At 36.6% G+C, this 10186-nt stretch overlaps 1 pseudogene; it reads left to right on the top strand.

Moving 5' to 3' along the window:
* Positions 1-7783: 7783 nt before the first annotated feature.
* Positions 7784-8749, top strand: LOC113261930 (vomeronasal type-1 receptor 2-like; annotated as a pseudogene).
* Positions 8750-10186: the final 1437 nt, after the last annotated feature.

Below are 10186 nucleotides of genomic sequence, written 5' to 3'. Positions count from 1 at the left end.
AGGCTTGAAATAAACCCTCATGTGTTTGGATTGACTGATCATGGTAAAGGTGCCAAGGCCACACAGTAAGTAATGGAGTCTTTTCAAAAAATTTTGCTGGGAAAACTGGGTATCTAAATGACGGAGTATGAGTTGGACCTCTACCTTACCCTTAAAACATGTGTAAAAATTAACTACAAATGGACAAAGACCTAAAGGTAAGACCTAAAGCTATAAAATACTACAACAAAGTATAGGAGAAAACCTTTATAACATTGGATTTGGGAATGATTTCTTTGATATGAATTCAAAAGCACAGGCAACAAAAGCAAAATAGGTAATTTAAAATATGTCAAACTTAAAAACTTCTTTATATCAAAGAATACAGAGCAAAAAGGGAACATATGGTATGGGAGAAAAAAATTAGAAATCATATATGTGATGAGATCAATATCCAGAATATATAATATCCAGAATATGTAAAGAACTTCTATAATTTAACAACAACAAAAAACCAAATAACCCAACACAAATAACCAATAGCATGTGCAAATTCCTCAACATCACTATTCATTAGGGAAATGCACATCAAAACCACAGTGATATTTCACCTTATGCAAGTAGGATAATAGTTATTTGTTTACTTTTTTCGTGTGTGTTCATTCAGCCTGGGTTATTAGCTTTCTATGTTTTCAAAGAGATTACATTTTTTACACAGAAATTGCACATTATTTTGGATTCATGATGATAAAAACTACTAGCATTGAAAATCTATTGATGACTTCCTAACTAATGATGAGAATTAACAGTTTCACTAAATGTCTTTTTTTTTTCTTTTTCCTTTCAAGGTTTTATTTAAATTCAAGTTAGTTAACATATAGTGTAGTATTAGTTTCAGGGATAGAATCTACTGATTCAAAATTTGCATATAGCACCTTGTGCTCATTACAACAAGTGCCTTCCTTAATGCCCATCACCCATTTAACCCATCCCCCCACCCACCTCCCCTCCACAACACTTAGTGTGGTCCCTATGATTAAGAGTCTCTTATGGTTTGCCTCTCTCTCTGTTTTTATATGATCTTATTTTTTCCTTCCCTTATCCCAAGTCCATCTGTTTTGTTTCTTAAATTCCACATATGAGTGAAATCATATGCTACTTGTCTTTCTCTGACTTATTTTGCATAGTATTACACTTTAGTTCCATCCTTGTTGTTGCAAATGGCAAGATTTCACTGATAACTGGATAATATTCCATTGTGCATCTATAGCATATCTTTATGCATTCATCAGTCGATGGTAAGCTGAAGGCTGAATAATACTCCATTAATTGCATATACCACATTTTGTTTAGCCATTCATCCACTGATGGACATTTGGGTTGCTTCTACCTTTTGGCTATTTTAAATATTGCTGTTCTGAACATGGATGTGCAAATATCTCTTTGAGACCCTGCTTTTAATTATTTGAGATATAAACCCAGATTGAGATTGCTAGATCATACTGTAATTCTATTTTAGAAATTTTTTGGAAGCCCAGATACTGTTTTCCATAGTGTTTATAGCCTTATACATTCCCAGCAACATTGCACGAGGGATCCACTGCTTATTATTTAAGGATAATCCCTATTTAAGCATAATAACACATGTTGGAGGGAATGTGGAGATATTGGATCTCTTTTTCTTGATATGTCTCTTCATAGAAGGTGGAAAAGCAAAAATAAACTACAGGGAGTTCATCAAAATAGAAAGCTTCTTCACAGCAAAGGAAACAATCAACAAAGCTAAAAGGCAGCCTATGGAATGGGAGAAGATATTTGTCAATGACATATCTGATAAAGGGTTAGTATTCAAAATAGATAAAGAACTTAAACAATTCAATATGCAAACACCAAATAATCCAATTAACAATGGGCCTAAGATATGACTATGACTTCTTTCCAGGTTAGAGATGGCCAACAGACATATGAAATGATGCTCAACATCACTCATCATCAGGGAAATGCAAATCAAAACTATAATAAGATATCACCTCGCACCTGTCAGAGTGGCTAAAATCAACAACGTAAGAAACCACAGGTGTTGGCAAGGATGTGGAGAAATGGGAACACTCTTACACTGTTCTTGGGAATGGAAAGTGAAGCAGCCGCTGTGGAAAACAGTATGGAGGTTTTTCAAAAAGTTAAAAATAGAACTACCCTCAGATCCAGCAATTGCGCTATTAGGAATTTACCCAAATACTACAAAAATACTCATTCAAAGGGAGACATACACTCTAATGCCTATACCAGCATTGTCTATAGTAACTAAGATATGGAAACAGTCCTAGTGTCCATCGAATGATAAATGGATAAAGAAAAAGTGGTATCTTTCTACAATGGAATATTACTCAGCCAAAGAAAAGAGTGAAATCTTGCCATTTGCTATGACGTGGATGGAGCTAGAGAGTAGTATGCTAAGCAAAATAAGTCAGTCAGAGAAAGACAAATACCATATGATTTCATTCATAGATAGAATTTAAGAAACAATACAAATGAGCAAGGGGAAAAAAAGAGAGAGGGAAACCAAGAAACAGATAAGATCCACTGTATAGAGTATAGGAATAAACTGATGGTTACCAGGGGAAATATAGGGGGGAGTATAGGTAAAATATTTGCTGGGTATTAAGGAGTGCTTTTGCAATGAGTACTGGGCATTGTATGGAAGTTCTGAGTCACTATTTTGTACACCTGAAACTAATGTCACACTGTGTGTTAACTAAATGGAATTTAAATAAGAACTTCCAAAAAGATGATGTTTGATTCAGTGCACTAATATTTTGTGGAGTACCTTTCAACCATATTTATAAGAAATACTGGTGTACATTTTTCTTGGGATGTTTTAGTTTGCTTTTGATACGTTTGCAGGAGTTTGAAAAAAGATCAAGTGTTAATCTTATTAAGTATCTGGTAGATTTTCTCCATTACATCACCGATTAAGCTTTACTTTGTTTTGTTTAGAGGTGTTTCCTGTGTTTGGATTACTGTTTCAGTATCTTTACTTACTCTAAATCTATTTAGGGTTCCTATTTCTTTTTGAGTTAGCTTTGGTAGTTTGTGTGTTTCTAGGAATTGATGTATTTCATGTAGATTTTCCACTTTATTGATATGTATTTTTATAGTATCCTTTTATCATTTTGATGTCAGTACGTTTGGCATTAATGTCCCCACTTTCATTTCTTAATTTAGTAATTTGAGTCTTCTTTCTTTGTGACATAGTTGTTGTAGTTAAAAATTTCTCTCTTTAGGTGATATTTTGAAAGGATCAACTTTTGCATTTATTATTATTATTATTATATCCATTGAAGTATAGTTGATACATATGGTTACATTAATCAAGTGTACAAATCATGGTTCAACAAGTCTATGTGATGCTGTGCTCACCATAATGTAGTTACCATCCATCACCTTTCATTGACTGTTTTCCTTATGCTGTAACTTTTATCCCTTGACTTATTCATTCTGTAACTGGAAGTCTCTACATCCCCACCCCCTTTCACTCATGTTGCCCATCCTTGCACTCCCTTGTGCTCTAGCAACCACCAATTCATTTTCTGTATTTGTAGATCACTTTCTGCTTTTGTTTTTTCATTTGTTTTTGTATTTTAGGATTCACATATAAATGAAATCATATGGTATTTGTTTTTCTCTTCTGATTTCTTTCACTTGGCATAATATCTTCTAAGTCCATGTACATTGCTGCAAATAGCTGCAAATCTCACTCTTTTTTATGATTAATAGTTCATTTTGTGTGTGTGCACATGCGCGTGTGTGTATAACATTTTTACCCATTTATCTGTCAATGGATGCTTGATTTGCTTCCATATCTTAGCTATTATAAATCATGTAACAATAAAAATTTTAAAAAATCAGTGTTTTTGTGCTAACACAACTACATAACCATTAGACAAAGATGTTCCTTGACTCCAACACTTCAATTTATACAAAAATTGTTTCAATATTGACCAAAGAGCTAATACCTAGCTTGGAATCACAGACCATGGGCAAGTCATTTAGCCTTTCTGAGGCATTGATAAAAAATAAAAACCTTACGGACGTATTGTGTCAATGGGCTCACAGGAGGGCCTAGCACCTAGCATGATATATCTTATATATGCCTGTTGAATCTGAAGTCCAAAGCAGCTGGTACTCTTAAAGCCCAAACCACGGTGAGTGGATGACTCTTGTTATTTTATCACCTTGTGATATTAACTCAAAAAGGATATTTGGGTCAAGGATAATATCTAAGTCAACACAAAAAAGGGAGGAATACCAAGAGGAAAGTGTATGTTTTGACAAGTCTATGTTACTGGGCACTTGTAGACTATTTGATAACTACTCAGCTTTAACCGGTCATCCTACAGATTTTTTAGTACCTCTATCACCTTCAAAAGGGATTTTTCATAGGGCTTTAGACTAGGATATCCATCAGAGAAGACTTCCCAAGGTTTGGACCAATCAGAGACATGTATATAAATGAATGCATTAGGGAGGGAGATGTCAGCTTGGACCATAACTCCCAACCCAGCATAGACTTCTAAGAACTTCCAAGGCCCTTCCCTTACCAAAGTCCATTCTTACATATTTAAAGTCATTGGCAGATCTTCCCCTCAAGGAACAGTGGTATTCCAAGTGTGGTCCATGAACTATGCTCATCTGCATATTGTTACTAGTTCGTGATAATATACATTCAGAAATTGAAAGTGCTTTGTAACTTCTTTAACACATTGATAGATTTTTAAATCTATTGAATATAAGAATAAAAATTGGGGTTCATATTTCAAAAAATATTGGCCACAGATCTAAATACACTAGCTAAAAATATAAAACTTCTAAGGATTTTATTCATTTATTTGTTTGAAGTATGGGGAGGAGTAGAGGGTAAGGGAGAGGGAGAGAATCTTCAGGAGACTCTGTGCTGAGCACAGAGCCTGACAGGCGCTCGATCTCATGACCCCGAGACCATGACTAGACCTGAAACTAAGAGTTGGACACTGAACTAACTGAGCCACCCAGACACCCCCCAAATATAAAACTTCCAAAATAAAACATAGGGAAATATCTTGTGACCTTCAAGTGGGCAAAAACTTCCTATGCAGGACAAAATAGCATTTCTTATAAAGAAAGTATTGAAAAATGAACTTCACCATAGTTGAAGGGGTGCCTGGGTGGCTCATTTGGTGAAGAATCTGAGCTTGACTCAGCTCATGATCTCAGAGTCCTGGGATTGAGTTCTGAGTTGGGCTTCCTGCTAGGTGGGGATATTGCTTGTCTTTATTCCTCTACCGCTCCCTTTGCTCATGCTCTCTCTCTTTTGAATGAATAAAATTAAAAAAAAAATTGAAGAATTGTACTCATCAAAAGGCTTTACTAAGAAAATAGAAAGAAAATACATTGAATGTGTATATCTGTCAAAGGACTTGTATCCATGCTGTACAAAGAACTCATACAAATCAAAAATGCAAATACCTCAATAAATAAATGGGAAAAATATTTGTATAAGAACTACATAATAATGCAATAAGGAAAATATCCACATGGCCAATATGCTAAAGCATATAGAAATATTGGCAACAGGGAAATGAAAATTAAAATCAGAAAAAGATGCTACTGATGAGGAAACAGAAGGCAAGCTGAGGACAAAGCAGAATCTGACACCCCACAAGCCCCCCACCATGGGATATATGTGACATTCCTCAGGCACTCATGGCTGACCTAAAGTTAAGGATAGGAAAAATAAATAATTAACTTAGAGATCACAGTCCTGTAAGACTTAAGTCTCCCTCAGTTTACAAATGTCTTAGCAATCTACAAGAACAAAGCATTTCTATCAATAACCTAGCTTCCAGAAGGAAAATCTAGGTACAATTTAATGTCATTTTAACCTGCAGCCCTTTGACAGGTACTTGAAGGAGACAGAGTATAATGTTCCTCCAAGAAGTTCCCAACTATCTTTTTCTTAATGCCTTGCTAGAGGGAAAAACAACATTAAATTGACAATGGCAAGGCCTCTGGTATCCTGTCAGTCTTCATTAACAAATATGAAAGTCCTTTCTCAACCTCCCTTTTTCCTTCCCTCCCCCAACCACTTAGTGTATAATCAGCCACTGCTCACAACCCAGGGCAACAGCTCTTTCTGCCCATGGGCCCTGTCCAGGTGCTCTAATAAACCACCATTTTCCTCAAAAGACATCTCAAGAATTCTTTCTTGGTCATGGGTTCCGGACTCCACCCCATCGAACCTCACCTGTATTCCAAAACAACTTCATACTGATGGGGGAAACAAAGGCAAAAGAAAAAATTAAAATTCCTTTGCCTACAGCCCTTTGGAAAGTCCTTGAAACAGGCCAAGTGATCTTCCTCTAGGAACTCAGCTGCCTCCACGTTCATATTTGGCTAACGGGAACAGACAATCTGAGCCAAACCACCCAGGATCCCGTTAGTCTACTTTAACATATAAAAATTCCTTTGGAAACTTCCTTTATCTCTATCCCCCAAGGTACATGCTGGCAATCATCCCCAAAGCATATGACCCACAGATATACACCTGATAGTGATGAAGGAACAGAAGGCAAGCGAGGACAAAGCAGAAACTGATGCCCTGCAAACAGCCCCCCGCCCATGGGATGTACGTGACATTCCTCAGGCACTCCTAGCTGCCCAAAAGCTAAGGAAATGAAAAACAAATGGTTAACTGACAGAGATCACAGTCCTGCAAGACCCATAATTCTCCCTCAGTTTACACATGTCCTAGTGATTTACAAGGAAGAAGCTTTCTTAATAATAGCCTAACTTCCAGAGACCCATTATTCAGTTTCCTGGAGCCCTAACATTACCATCCCCTCCATAAAATTGAGGGAGACTGAGGCAGAAGGAAATGTAAATAAAATGGAATTTCTTTTAAACCTGAAGCCCATTGACAAGGACTTATGATCATTTCTCTGGGAGACTCCCAACTGTCTTCATGTTTGTGCCTCATTAGAGGGAGGGACAGCCTTGGCTTGACAATAGCAAGGCCTCCAATATCCTGTGAGTCTTCTTTAACATATGAAAGTGCTTTCTCAGCCTCCCCTTTTTCCTCACCTCCCCCAACACCTTGGTATATAATCAGCCACCTCTCACAACCCTGGGTAGCAGTTCTTTCTGCCCACGGGTCCTGTCCCCGTGCTTTAATAAACCACCAATTTTGCACCAAAGATGCCTCAAGAATTCTTTCTTGGTCTTCAGCTCTGGACTTCACCCCACTGAACCTCACCTATATCCCACAACCTCATCAAAAGGACTCATGACTTTTACTAAGCAGTAATAAATGACCTTTTCCTAACAATAGCTAGCTCCCTCAAGGTCTGGGAAGCTTTTATTGCAAGATACCTTGGAGGCCTAGGCTGTCCTTAACCCCTTCCCAACTTCAAAATATATAATGGGACACTCCTCATGACACCAGGGCAGCTCTTTCTGCCCCTGGGTCCTGTCCCCTGCTTTAATAAAACCACCTTTTTGCACCAAAGACATCTCAAGAATTCTTATAAATAAGGCATGTTTGTCTTGACCTTATCATTCCTCTGAAGTGACTTTAGCAATTCTTGATATTTACTTCTAGAACAAATTCTTCATTCCTGAATATTGGTAGAGCAACTGCACAACTTACTGCTGATGGTGATCATACTTCATGGAATCTTCTTAGAGTTCTCTTATTTCCAACAAGCTTACAAATCATTTTGGTTCCCTTTTTAGCTCTGCAGAAGTCTATCCATAGAATAAGAGACCAATGAATATAATAGTTTCAAATGATACTATTTTGGAGTGTTCTTCATTCACAATTGAGGACTATTTCATTGGGAACACATTCCTCCTTGTGTTACTTATCAACACCTTCTTATTCCAGCCCCATGCAAAGAAGCCTATAGATTTGATATTCACCCATGTAACTTTAAGTAATAAGAATTGCTTTCAGTAGGATTCCAGAAGTATTCAGTGCCTTTGGAGTAAGAAATTTTCTAGATGACATTGGTTGTAAGGGAGTGGTTTACACGTACAGAGTCACCAGGGGTCTTCCCCTCTGCACCACGACATTTCTCAGTATTTTTCAGGCCATAATTATCACTTCCAAAAACATCAATAGGCATGGCTCAAAACCAAAGTCTTCACATACATTTTTTCATCTCTCTTTTCTTTCTAGATCACTAACATCAGATGTACATCCATGTCATCATAAGTGCTGTGTGTAGTCCCCTTCAACATCAATGAAGTTGCACAAATGTGTTATCTGACATGCTGTAGCAGGAGAGAACCTGATAAACTTCAGGAGGCTGCTTTTGTAGGGGGCATGGGTTTATGAGATTTCCTGTTTGTGTTCCTCATGATCTGGACTAGTGTGTCCATGGTAACATTTCACAAGACCAGCCTGTGCCCAAGACCCTTTCCTGAAACTAAGACCACCCACAGGACCCTGCTATTTTTGAGCTGCTTTGTTTGTTTTTGTTTTTGTTTTTACTCAGCCAGTATCTGCCTTACCATTTACAGAAGTTATAGACACAATGTATAAGGGCTGGAGAACACCACTACTTTTCTCTCTTCTTGTTATCTAGCAATCTGTCCTCTTGTACTAATGAAAAATAACAAATGATCCTTCCTAAACTGTGCCTTTGCAAAGACGAGAAAGTCCTCTCTATAAACTATTTCCCCCAGGAGTTTGAACACTCTCACACATTTCTCTGACACAAAGGGCATGTGAGTAGAATTTCCCACACCACAATTTTAAAAAGGTAAAATTTTGAAAAGGCATTAATAAATTTTACATTGGCCATTTCATTAAACCATCCAACTTCATGAACATACAAAACAAATGACCAGATACATGGACTAAAACATGCTTGAGGGGTGCCTGGGTGGCTCAGTAGATTGAGTGTCTGACTCTTGATTTTGGCTAGGGTCGTGGGACTGAGCCCCACATTGGGCTCTGAGCTAAGTGTGGAGTTTGCTTGAGATTCTCTCTCTCTCTCTGCCCCTCCCCCTGCTCCCACCCTCTCTCTGTATCTCTAAAGTAAATAAATAAATCTCTACAAAAACGTTTTAGGTTGTTGTACACGGATGGAGCCAAATTTGACCTTTCCTAAAGTAATTGTCAAACATTTATGCTTATGATTATTTGGATGCCCTTAATTTATTAGACATCTTCTCTAATGTGAAGGATCTATCAGATAAATTACAGTAACTACACTTGCTGATTATGCTAGACTGTCTGCATCAGTCAAAATATTTTATGTCTATACTGTTATATACCTAAAACCCAAACAATGCTTGAGTTTAGTATATGCTTTTGATTATATCTGATTTAAGTATGGAGGGTGATGTAAGTGTAAATATAACTATGTTCTGTTCCCTTCACACAATGAATACTGAATAGCATACCCACAACACAAAGGTATTCTACATTCTCAAATACTTTATGAAACCTACATACTACTTTTTAGTTATTTGGATTTATTTTGATTATTTGCATCACTAGAAGTATTTCTGTAGTTTCCACTCCATTTATATAGGCTTATTTTTTGTATCAATAGCAGAAATTTTATCTGTGTAGTTTTGTACTTCTATTAAAATATTTAAAAATTCCCATGTAAAATAGTATAACATATTAAAAATGTAAAATTTTTTCTTGAAGAAAATAAAATCTTAATAAAATAATTATAAGTATAAGTAAATGATAACTATTTTAATTGAATTTAAATTAAAAAAGATTAAATAAACTACTACAAGGAGTAAAAAAGTATATATATATTTCAAAGATTTTATTTATTCCTTCAGGAGATAGAGAGAGAATGACCATGAGTTGGCGGGGTGTAGTGGGAGAGGGAGAAACAGACTCTCTGTTGAGCAGGGAGACTGATTGAGGGCTTTATCTTAGGACCCTGACATCATGAGCGGAGTCAAGGGCTGACACATAACCAACTGAGCCATCTGGGTGCCTCAATAATTGGAAATATTTTTGAACTAAGTAGTGCACTCAAGTATAATTTGAATCTGACGAGAACAAAAAATGAGAAACCTAATGGTAAAAGTCCAGCTGTTCAGTTTCAAATATTGAAACTAAAAAAGGACAAAATTACAATAGGGTAATTGAGAGAAAGCTAAATTAACCTGATGTGAAATATGAGACAAAAACTTGCAC

The sequence above is a fragment of the Ursus arctos genome, unplaced genomic scaffold (assembly GCF_023065955.2).
Source record: "Ursus arctos isolate Adak ecotype North America unplaced genomic scaffold, UrsArc2.0 scaffold_5, whole genome shotgun sequence".
Classification (NCBI taxonomy): Eukaryota; Metazoa; Chordata; class Mammalia; order Carnivora; family Ursidae; genus Ursus; species Ursus arctos.
Note: the sequence above shows the minus strand (reverse complement) of the source record. Positions and strands in the feature narration are given on the sequence as shown.